Source organism: Elephantulus edwardii, unplaced genomic scaffold, assembly GCF_000299155.1.
Source record: "Elephantulus edwardii isolate Elephantulus edwardi_28Jun2011 unplaced genomic scaffold, EleEdw1.0 scaffold00326, whole genome shotgun sequence".
Classification (NCBI taxonomy): Eukaryota; Metazoa; Chordata; class Mammalia; order Macroscelidea; family Macroscelididae; genus Elephantulus; species Elephantulus edwardii.
In genome coordinates, this window is record NW_006400076.1 from 488,864 (window position 1) to 500,368 (window position 11,505).

At 41.6% G+C, this 11,505-nt stretch overlaps 1 pseudogene; it reads right to left on the bottom strand.

The window, feature by feature from the left end:
* LOC102871068 overlaps positions 1-5,976 on the bottom strand; it is a 16,840-nt pseudogene extending 10,864 nt beyond the window's left edge.
* Between the last annotated feature and the right edge of the window lie 5,529 nt (positions 5,977-11,505).

Below are 11,505 nucleotides of genomic sequence, written 5' to 3' on the forward strand. Positions count from 1 at the left end.
TGGGAAGACTTTATGTTGTGGATTAGGACTTCTAGTGTTGTTCCTAGCTTTTCTGTAATGAATTTCATAGTCCTTGGTTTTAGTCCTAGGTCCATGAGTTTCCATCCACTCATTGTTGCACATTTCCCTCCCAGCCCACCCCTCCCCCCACAGTTGCTTTTTCTCTTTGAAAACTGAAAAAAAAAATCATTGTTATACAGTCCCCCCCACTCCCCAGTCCACTCCACCATGCAGCTCTCCTTCTGGACTCTAATCATGAAAATAATACCTAATCATATATTTCTTTAGACAGTTATCTCCCTCATCTGTTTCAATACAGTGTTCATTATTTATCCCCTCTTTTCTTAGTTTCCTCTCAACCCCGATGTCAGTCCTGCTTTACAACAGTAGCACTATGCAGTATTTGTCCCTTTGAGACAGAGATACTTTAGTTAGCATAATGTCCTCCACGGTCACCTATTTGGTATAATATTTTATGAGTTCCTTATTTTTCAATGCAGCATAGAATTCCATTTTGTGAATATACCACAGTTTCCCTATTCATTTGTTTGTTTTTCAGCACTTGGGTTGTTTCCAATTCTTTGCTATTGTGAACAAAGCAGCAATAAACTTGGGCATGCAATCCACATTGAAGGCTGTGATCCTTGCTCTTCGCAGCAAATGCTTTAAGTCTTCCTCAGTTTTGTTGAGTAATAATACTACCAACACTAATTGCTATTGTTATGTTGTTGTCAAATTGATTCTGACTCATAGCAACTCTGTAAGCTAGTACAATGGCCATGCGAGATTTCTCAGTATGTGATATTTACAAGAGGAGATTGCCCAGTATTTCTCCCATGGAGAAAAGTTCAAACCACTGACCTTTCAGTTAGCAGTTAATTATTTAACTTATGAAAGATTGTGTTACCAGGGCTTCTTAATGATAACAGTGTTGTTAGATGCTGTCAACTGACCCCAACTCAGTGATCCTGTAAACAACAGAACAAAACTCTGCCCATTCCTGAGCCCTCCCCACAGCCTCTGCCATGTGTCAGCAGGTAGTTGCAGTCCCTTACAGTTTTTGAGCATCTAGCAGGAGCGGCACCCACTTCCTAAACTACGTGCTTCTGGAAACTCTATACTCTTTGAGAAACAATGATAGCTATAGAAAGGCTTCAGGTATTTTGTTCATTGGGTCATTATGAGTCAGTCTCCACTCAATGGCAATCAACAACAGTGCACGTGCTTAACAACAACAAACAATCTTAAGCAGATAGTCAAAATGCTTGGCAGGTAATGGAAAGATTGAAGGTTCCAGTACACCCAGGGAAACTTTAGAAGAAAGGTAGAGTGATCCACCTTCTGAAAAATCAATCACTGAAAACTCTATGCATGGAGTTACATTTTCCTCTGATACTTATAGGCTCACCTTGAGTTTAAATTGTTCATAGGACAACTGGTTGGTTACCATGGGCTGCCCAATGCCAGTTTCAGCTTTATATACATTGTTTCTGTTCTTCATGTAGACTGCAACCTTGTTGTTGTTTGTTGTTATGTGCCCTGGAGTTGCCTGTGACCCTATGCAGCTCTGAACCCTGCCCTGTCCTGAGCTGACCTCACTAATTCCAACACACCAACACCATTGCTCTAGTTCCTGTATCAATCCATCTCATTGAGGTCTTCCTCTCCTGCCACTGTACCTCCAAACTTCCAAGTATGATGTCCTTCTCCAAGAACCAGTCTTTCCTGGCCACATGCTAAAGTATGTGATACAGAGCTTCAAAATCCTAGCCTACAGGGAGAAAATTGCTTTCACCTTCTCCAAGACAGACTTATTAGTTTTCTTGGTGTTCAAGACTCTTGTGCAGCACCACAATTTGAAGGCATCATCGATTCTTCTTCTGTCATCCTTAGCCACTGTCCAGCTCTCTGGTGCACAGCAGGTGACTGCGAAGACTATGGCCTAGGCCAGGCACACCTTAGTCACTAGACTGACATCATTGTTTTTCAATACTCTGGAGAGGCCCCTGGCAGCAGATTTTCCCAATACAATTAGTTTTTTGATTTCCTGACTGCTGGTGCTGAGAGTGTTGATTGTGGAGCCGAGCAAGTTGTAATTGTTAACAGCCTCAATCTCTTCTCCATCCATCATGGTTCTTCCAGTTGACCTAGTGGTGAGAATCTTTGCCTTCTTGATGTTGAGCTTCAAGCCATTTTGAAGATGACAGTCCTTAACCTTCTGCAGCAAGTAATTCAGTTCCTCCTCCGTTTCAGCAAGCAGGGTTGTGTCATCTGCATAACACAGGTTGTTGATGAGTCTTCCTCCAATCTTGATAGCACACTCCTCCTCATAAAGCCTTGCTTCCTGAAACTGCATCCTATGTATTAGAATTCCTGGGTTAGAGATAAGGACAATGGAGATAGAGAGTTAAGAAAGGTCCAGCATTCTGTCTGACTCCAAAGCTCTATTCAGTTTTGCACAGCTCTCTGTGCCATGTCCCATCTTAGCTTTTCCAAAAGGAGAGGACAGTTAAGGCAGAGAATGATATTTTTCTAGGATGGATGGATTCTCCCCGGTACAATTTTGCAAATAAGCTGAAAATTCATGAACCATGGAGGCAGAAAATTCTACTCCAAAGCCATTTCATCCTCCCAGTACCAAGCACTCTCCCTCTGCTCCATTTCCCAGGCCTGAAATTGTTATTGTACAGAATTCAGTTTGTGCAGCGAGGCCATCTGTTCCACCAGGAGGTGCTATTATTTTTATGGTCCTTTAAAATGTCCATTGCCAGAGTAATAGAAATCACAATTGACAATGGAAAATGGGATCCTTTGTCTCTGGAGACCAATATCTGCATTGATATTTTATCTTCTCAGGACAAGAGGAATTTGAAACAATGCTAATGTTGAGGTAAGGAAAGCAGCAATTCCCTTAATAGGTAGGGTAGACTGAGTAACAGTCCCTCAAAGACGTCCTTGTACCCGGATCCTTGAATGCGTTACCAGACCTGGTAGAAGGGGCTTTGCAGATATGATTAAGGTAAGGATTTGAGATGAGCAGAGAATCCTGTGGGCCCAAAGTAATCACAAGGGCTGAGCCTGAAATGATGTTGCTGGCTGGGGACTTTGAGTAAAGAAATTCAGGAAGCTTCTAGGAGCTGAAAAAGGCTTGGAAGCAGATTCTTTCCCCAGAGCCTCTAGGAAGAACACAGCCATGCAAACACTTTGATTTTTTTTTAACCTGGTGAATCTCACCTCAGATTTCTGATTGCCAGAATTATACAGCAATAAATGTGTGTGGTTTTAAACTGCTATCTTCACCTAATTTGTCACAAACACTACAGCAAACTAATGCAATAAAATATTCTCTGCCTTAATAATTTCTGTAATTGGTCATTAAACAGCCTTTTCAGAAACTCTGTGCCGACTAGTGACCAAACTAGTTAAACTTTTCTCATAAAGAAGAGGCATTACAGCATAGAGCTGGAGTAGCTGGTTGTTACTGCCTATACTTACCATCAAGCTTTTGGGGGAAATGAACTCACATGATCCTCTTGTCTATGGCTAAGAAAAGAAATCTTCACAGATCAAAAGAATTGCAGAGGAGGCACCTACTAGAGGACCCTGTGGATCCGGTTCCTCTGAGGGATAATAAACACAGATCAGCAACAATATAACTGAAAGAGACCACAGGAAAACAAGGCAAGTCCAGCTCACCACTGGGAAGCTCCCCCCTGGCCCCTTGAGGCAGCTATTACCAACAGAACTGTTTTAATGCTCCAGGAAATACAAGAGAAAAAGTCAATGTCTCTTAAAGAGGCCTTGAAGGAAATTGTCTCTCAAAGCTAAGCAAGTCTGTTGGTGTGGAAGGTTAATAATGTTGACTGGGGTGCCATTAAAGAATGGGGCATAGGACTTAATAACTTTATTTTCAAGGGAACAACTGGAAACTGTGTTACTGATTAAAGGCAACCACTGGCTAAAGGTCAGCAGGATAACGATTTAATGAATCTTCCATGAAGCTGTGGCAACCCCAAGCAGTCATTTCCTGGTAGAAACATTTACCACAAAACAAATCCAATTGATTTCTGCCCACTTCTCCCATCCTTGATGGGGTGGAAAAAAAGGAGTAAAGCAGTTTAAACATTAAAGAAAAGATTCCTTTAGGAGGGCTCCTATCTGTCCAACGTTCCTGAGGTCTGGAGGATGGTACATACCAGAAGGTTTCTAGATCTTTGTATTCTGCTCCTGGCTAAAAGGTTTGCATTTAAAAATGCCAACATCACTCCTTAATGAGAGTTTATGCAATGGTCACTTTATTGCTAAATCCAGTAAGGATGGAGTAATCCAGTAAGCACGAGTAAGGTATTCCTGTTGAAGTTTTGGCATAATTATCATCCTGGTCATATGCTAATGCTTGTGAGGATTCCAGAATTACTCAAATCAAACTACAAGGAAAAGACATAGTGAGATTTTGGCATTTCTGTTTGACTCACAGAGCCAGAAATCTGTGTACATTTCAACACATTCCCAGACCCCCTCTGATCTGCTGGCTGATTGTGAGGGAAATGACCTAATTAGTGTTAATGTGTGCAATTAGAACTGGAGACCTAAATCTCAGTGGTTTCCAAAATTATCTGCTCTTTGGGTTTACATTTCTACTACTTCAAATCAGCAAAGGGAAGTTTAACAGTAATTTAATGATGTGTGGCGTTCTGCCAGGTATGTCTTTTCTGTGCAAAACTATTGTGTCCATTTGAGTCTTCTGAAGCACAGATGATAAAATAAAGTTAGGTTTACTGAAGAGTAACTCCTGTGAAAGGCAAACGGTAGAACTGGCAGGAGGAGCCTCAGACCTCAATCCAACCAAACAAAAATAACCCCAAGAGTTGACACTGAGTCTATTCTAACCCAATGTGTGCGAGAGTAGAACTGCTCCACAGGGTTTACAAAGGTTGGGTTTGCTGGAAATGATCACCAGGCCTTCCTTCCATGGTGTTCCTGGATAGACTTGAACTTCCAGTCTTTTTTGGTCAGCAGCCAATCCAGTTAACCATCTGTACTGACTGAGGATGCCAGAAGGAGCGATCGTGGCACAGTGGGTTATGCTGCTAACAGAAAGGTCACTGGTTCAAACTCACCCAGCTGCTCCAGTGGAGAACAAGCGAGTCTACTCCTCTTAAGATTCACAGCTTCAGGAAAAGGGCAAGATCTCCCCAGATAAGGCCATAAGATAGCCAGAGGGAGAATCAAAGGACCAAGAGCTCCCTCGGAAATAATATTTGCTACAGAAATTCAATGAGACAGTTCTACCTGTCCTGATAGGGTCATTATGAGTTAGAATTGACTGGACAGCAGTGACTCCAAACCACAGCATAGAGCCAAAAATTCTCAGTCAGTCCAAAGGGGAAGTCTTGGCAGAATGTACCCGTAAAAAAAAGATAGACGTTGATAACAGAAGGATAACTGAACAAGATACATGCAAATGTCCAAAAGGGGAAGGAAAGAAGGAGAAGCAAAAAGGGGGAAAGGGGGGAAATCACTGGGCTAGCAGAGGTTAGTGGGTGGAGGGGAGGTAAAGGATTGAGAAATGTTCAATAGGACTTAAAAGATTAGGGAGCTAATAGGCATAGAGTGATGGTAATGAATAATACAAAATATAATGCAAACGAATGATTATATAAAACAGAAGGTACATGAATGAAACATGACATATGTGAATGATTGTATAAAATACAAAGTACATGTACAAAATACAATATGTGCGAATGATTATATGTCAACTCCACCCCCCAAAAAAAATTGAAAACCAAAATGGAACTTGCACATTGCACAGAAACGGCCTGGTGCCTGCTGTGCTCACCTGCAGCTTGTCTGGGTGTGGTGACCCCCAAAGCTGGAACTCTCAGCTCCCAGCATGCCTTGCAGTGGAAGGGCACATTCCTTCTCCTTAAAGTTGTAGGAACTACATGTGTAATAAAACACATGCCAGTCCATCATTCCTCACATGCCCAGGGAGTTCTGATGACCATGAAGGAGTTGTGCTGCTAAGGCCACTATTCTTTGGGGGTCAGTTCGCCAGCTGCTCCACGAGAGAAGGATGGACAGTTTTCTCCCAGGTGATTTCCTGCCCTGGAAACTCACCAGCGGGTCAGCTGTGGCTCGGTTCCAACTAGACAGCAGTGCGTTCACATGTGCAGTATAGAGGCATGATGTTGTCCAACTTGCAATGCCTTCTTTGAGTGACAGGTCTCCAAAGCTGTAACAACTCAGTGAGGGAGGAAACATTTAATAACGGTTAAACATACTTCATAAGACAATGGCTAAACTTGCTTCATAGGAATAAGACATAAAAGACTTACTTAGAAAAAGTTTGTTAGCTTACAAATCTAGTAATTTGTTTTTTCTGTGATATTCCACTATCTCTCTCACAAGACCATTTGAGATTTGCTGCCTAGGACTCCTAATGGAGGAGGTAAATAGTACAGGTCCTGTTTGTTTTTAGGCCATTGAGTTGACCAGGACTTATAGAGACCCTATGAAAGTCAAGTCCGAACCTTGTCCTATCCTATGCCATCATCACCATCTCAGATATACTTGAGCCTACAGTGTCAATCAATCTCTTTGAGGGTCTTTCTCGCCCATGTTGACCCTCTACTTTTCCAAGCATGATGTCTTTCTCCAAGGACTGATTGCTCCTAACAACATACTCAGAGTAGGTGAGATGAAGTTTCACCAACCTTGCCTTGAAGGAGCATGGTGGTTTTGTTTATTCTCAAAGTTAGGCATAATTTGTTACAAGCGACAGTAAAATACCTTTGCATAGCTAATAAGAGAAAAAGTGTGTGTGTGTGTGTGTGTGTGTGTGTGTGTTTCTATGCTTTCAGCCAAGACCTATCTGAGATCAGCAATGATATCCCTGATGCCATGGTCTCTTCTAAGCCTAGCTTTAATTACTAACAGTTCCTTGTTGAATAGATAAAATGTGGCAGTTCCCAGCTGTTTTTAAAATAATTTCAGCATTATTTTTCTTGCATGTGATATTAATGATTATTGTTGTGTGTCATCGAGTCACTTGCGACTCATAGCAACCTTATGTAAAATAGCCCTGAAACCTGCTCTTTCTTGTGCCACCCCGATTGTTTCTGACAAACCTACCTTCATTATCCCAGTCAGTGAATCAATCCATGTTTTCAAGGAGCTTCCTCTCTTGCACTGTCCCTCCCACCCTTCCAAGCATGATGTCTCTCTCCAAGGACTGGTCCCTTCTTGCAATATGACCAAAATAGGTCAGACAAAGCCTAAGAATCCTTGCCTCCAAGGAGCAGCCTGATTTCACCCTCTCCGGGCGGAACATGTTTGTTCTCCTGGAAGTCCATGATATAATCAACACTCTTCTCCAACACCACAGCTCAAAGGCACCAATTTTCTTTTAATTATCCATAGTCATTGTCCAGCTTTCTGATGCATTGCAAGTAATCGCGAAGACTATGGCCTGGATTAGGTGCACCTTAGTCTCCAGACAGACATCATTGCTCTTCAGTACTCTGGAGATGTCCCTGACAGCAGACTTTCTCAAAGCAATTTGATGTTTGACTTCCTGGCTGCTGGTACCGAGTGCTATTTGTGGAGCTAAAGAAACTAAAGCTGTTAACAAACTCATTCTCTTTACCATTTATCATGATGCTGTCAATTGGCTCAGTAGCAAGAATCTTTCTTTTCTTGATGTTGAGCTTCAATCCATATTGAAGACGGCAGTCTTTGACCTTCTACACCAAATGCTAGGTCCTCCTCCATTTCAGCAAGCAGGGATCAGAGTGTTGATGAGTCTTCCTGCAATCCTGATGCCACATTTGTCATCATTGAGCTCAGCCTCCTGGATGATCTGTTCTGCATACAGATTAAAAAGGTATGGAAGTAGGACACATCCCTGGTGTACACCCTTCCCGATTTTGAACCATGCAGTGTTTCCTTGCTATATTCTGACGACTGCTTCCTGATCCAAGTATAGGTTTCGCATAAGCACAATCAAGTGTTCTGGGATTCCCATTACTCTCAGAGTTAGTCACAGATTGTTGTGGGCATTATACAGATGACACAACCCTGCTTGCTGAAACTGAGGAAGACCTGAAGTGTTTGCTGCAGAAGATCAAGGACTGCAACCTTCAATATGGATTGGTGTTCAATATCAAGAAAGCAAAGATTCTCACCATTGGGCCGGTTGGCAGCATCATAATGGATGGTGAAGAGATAGAGATTGTTCACAGTTTTGGTTCGCTTGGATCCACAGTCAACGCTCTTGCCACCAGCAGCCAGGAAATTAAAAGATGTATTATGATGGGAAAGTCTGTGGTTAGAGACCTCTCTAAAGTGCTGAAGTGCAAAGATGTCAGTCTGGAGACTAAGGTAAGTTTGATACAGGCCATGGTCTTTGCAATCACTTGCTATGCATCAGAGAGCTGGACAATGACTAGGGATGATAGAAGGAGAATTGATGCCTTTGAGCTGTGGTGTTGGAGAAGAGTACTGAATATACCATGGACTGCCAAGAAAACAAACAGGTTTGACCTGGAGAGGATGAAAACAAGATGCTCCTGGGAGGCAAGGATTCTGAAGTCTCATCTGACATACTTTGGACAAGTTATAAGGAGGGACCCATCCTTGGAGAGGGACTTGGAGGGTAGAGGGACAGCTCAAGAGAGGAAAGTACTTGATGATATGGATTGATTCAGTGACTGCAGTAATGGGAGGTAGGTGTGTCAGACAGTGATATTGATTGGCACAGAATAGAGCAGGCTTTAAGGCTGTTGTACATAAGGCCGCTACGAGTCGCAGGTGACTTGACAGCACATAACAACAACTACAGACTGAGAAATGCAGAGTGAGTTCTTTGCTTTTATTCTACAATCCCAGCTCTCTATATATTCCATACCTTGCTTTGTTTTTTTGTTGGTTTCTTTCTTTCTTTCTTTTCTTTTTTTTTTTTTTTTTACCAGCAGTCTGGAAATCAGGAATTGTATTGCACTGAGAAAGTCTGCAGCCAGGCACCTCTCCAAGTTATTGAGAAGCAAAGATGTCAATTTGAGGACTAAGGTGCATCTGACTCAGGCCATGATCTTTCAAGTCACTTGCTATGCATCTGAGAGTTGGACAGTGAATAAGAATGACAGAAGATGAATTGATGCCTTTGAGCTGTGGTGTTGGAGAAAAGCACTGAACATCCATTCCATGTACTGTCAAAAGAACAAATATATCTTGAAGAAAAGTGCAGCCAGAATGTCCCTTGGAGGCAAAGATTATTAAGCTTCGTCTCACATATTTTGGGTATGTTGCTAGGAATGGCTAATCCTTGGGGAGGTACATGATGCTCAGAAGAGCAAAGGGTGGTGAAGGAGAGGAAGATTCTCAACCAGGTGCCAGGTGGATTGGCACAGTGACTACTGAAATGGACTCTAGTATGTCAGAAGTGTGAGGATGACACAGGATAGGACAGGGTCCAGATCTGTTGTTCATAGGGTCGCACTTAACAAAATCTTGTCCAGGTAGTGGCCTTTCAAATTGCTTGATATAGAGTAGTGAGCAGAACCAGGGCAGCACCTGTTTGTTGAACATGTCAGTTGGAAGAAACTGAGGGTCATAACCAATTTTTGCAGTCTGAAACTAAATGAACATGAAATCAAGATTCATTAATTTTTTTTAACTTTTAAAAAATTTTATTTTATACTGGTTTACTTGCAAAGTTCGTATACTTTTAAAAATTAATATTAATGGATGACTTGAGTGCTAAAGTTGGAAACAAAGTAGGACTGGTAGTCAGAAATTACAGACTTGGTGATAGAAATTAAGCAGGAGATTGAATGGCTATATTTTATACAATCAAGGATTTACTAATCACAAACACCTTTAAAAAACACAACAACAACTCATGCATAAACCTCACCTGATGGACTACACAGGAACCCAACTGACTGCATCTATGGAAAGAATCACTGGAGAAGCCTAATATCAGCAGTCTAAATCAGGCCATCAATACTATGTGCAAATTCTAACTGAAGCTGAAGAAAATGAAAACAAGCTGACAAGAACAAAAATATGACCTTAAACCTATCTCACTTGAATTTAAAACTATCTCAAGGATATGACTGAGGCATTAACCACTAGTAATTGAAGAGCAGATGAGCTGTGGGATGACATTAAGGATATTATCCATGAAGAAAGCAAAAGTTCATTACAAAGAGAGAAAAGACCAAAATGGATACCAGAGGAGATTCTCAAATTGCACTTGAATGTTGAGAGGCCAAACAAAGGGAAGAAATGCCAAATTAAAAGAGTTGAACGGAAGATTTCAAAGGGCAGCTCTAGAAGACAAAGCAAAGTACTATAATGGAAAAGGCAAAGATCTAGAGTTAGACAACAAAAAGGGTAAAAACTTCTTTGACATTTCTTAGCCTGAAAGAGCTGAGGAACAAATTCAAATCTCAAGTTGCAACAATGAAAGCTCCTATAAGCAAAATTTTCAACAATATAGGAAGCATCAAGGGAAGATAGAGGGAACACACAAAGTTTCAGTACCAAAATGACATAGAACTAATTCAGGAAACGGTATATGATCAAGAACGAATGGTAATGAAGGCAGAGGTTCAAGCTGTACTGAGGAGATTTGCAAAATATAAGACCCTAGGAACTGATGGAATACCAAATGTCATAGTCCAAGAAATAGATTAACAGTGCTGGCACACAGTATCTGTTGTTGTTATTCAGTCCCGCTAAGTCATAGGTGACTCGTAGAGACCCTATGACAAAAGTCCTGAATACTTGTGTGACTTTCAGCCTTTCTCCAGGTTTATAGGGTTTTCATAAGCAAACCATTTAGGAAGTGGATGCCACTCCTGCTTCCAAGCTTGTTTTAATCAGGGAGCTCCACCAAACACTGTCCCTCATAAGTAACCATTATCACATTTGACACATCAGATCATAGGGTTCAGCATCACAGCAACCACGAGTTAGCTCTATACAGCAAGTGGACACACCATGGCTATACAACCAAGAAGAATCTGTTACCATCAAATTTATTCTACTTGATGATACACCCTGAGTAGTGGTGTGTCATTGACTTTTCTGTGGCTGATTTTCAGAAGCAGATGACCACATCTTTCTTTTGAAGTGTCCTGAGTGGACTTGAACCTCCAATCTTCTGGTTTTTAGTCAGGTGTGTTAATTGTTTCCACTATTTAGAAACCCCAGGCACACAACATGTGTGATTTTTAACAAATACTTTAGTGGTGATCTAGAAGCTTCAACACAGCACTATTTTTAAAAATCCCTTATTCTTTTTTTTCCCCCCAGGTGCCTGTCGGGGCCTGGGTTTCAGCTGTCCACACCACAGCACTCTACTTCATGCTCTGCTGGAGAAGGAGGGGCAGTCTCCTGTACCAGTCAGATCCAATTTGACGGTACACACACACACACACACACACACACACACACACACATTTTTTCTTCTTTTTTTAAAAAAGACTACTTCAG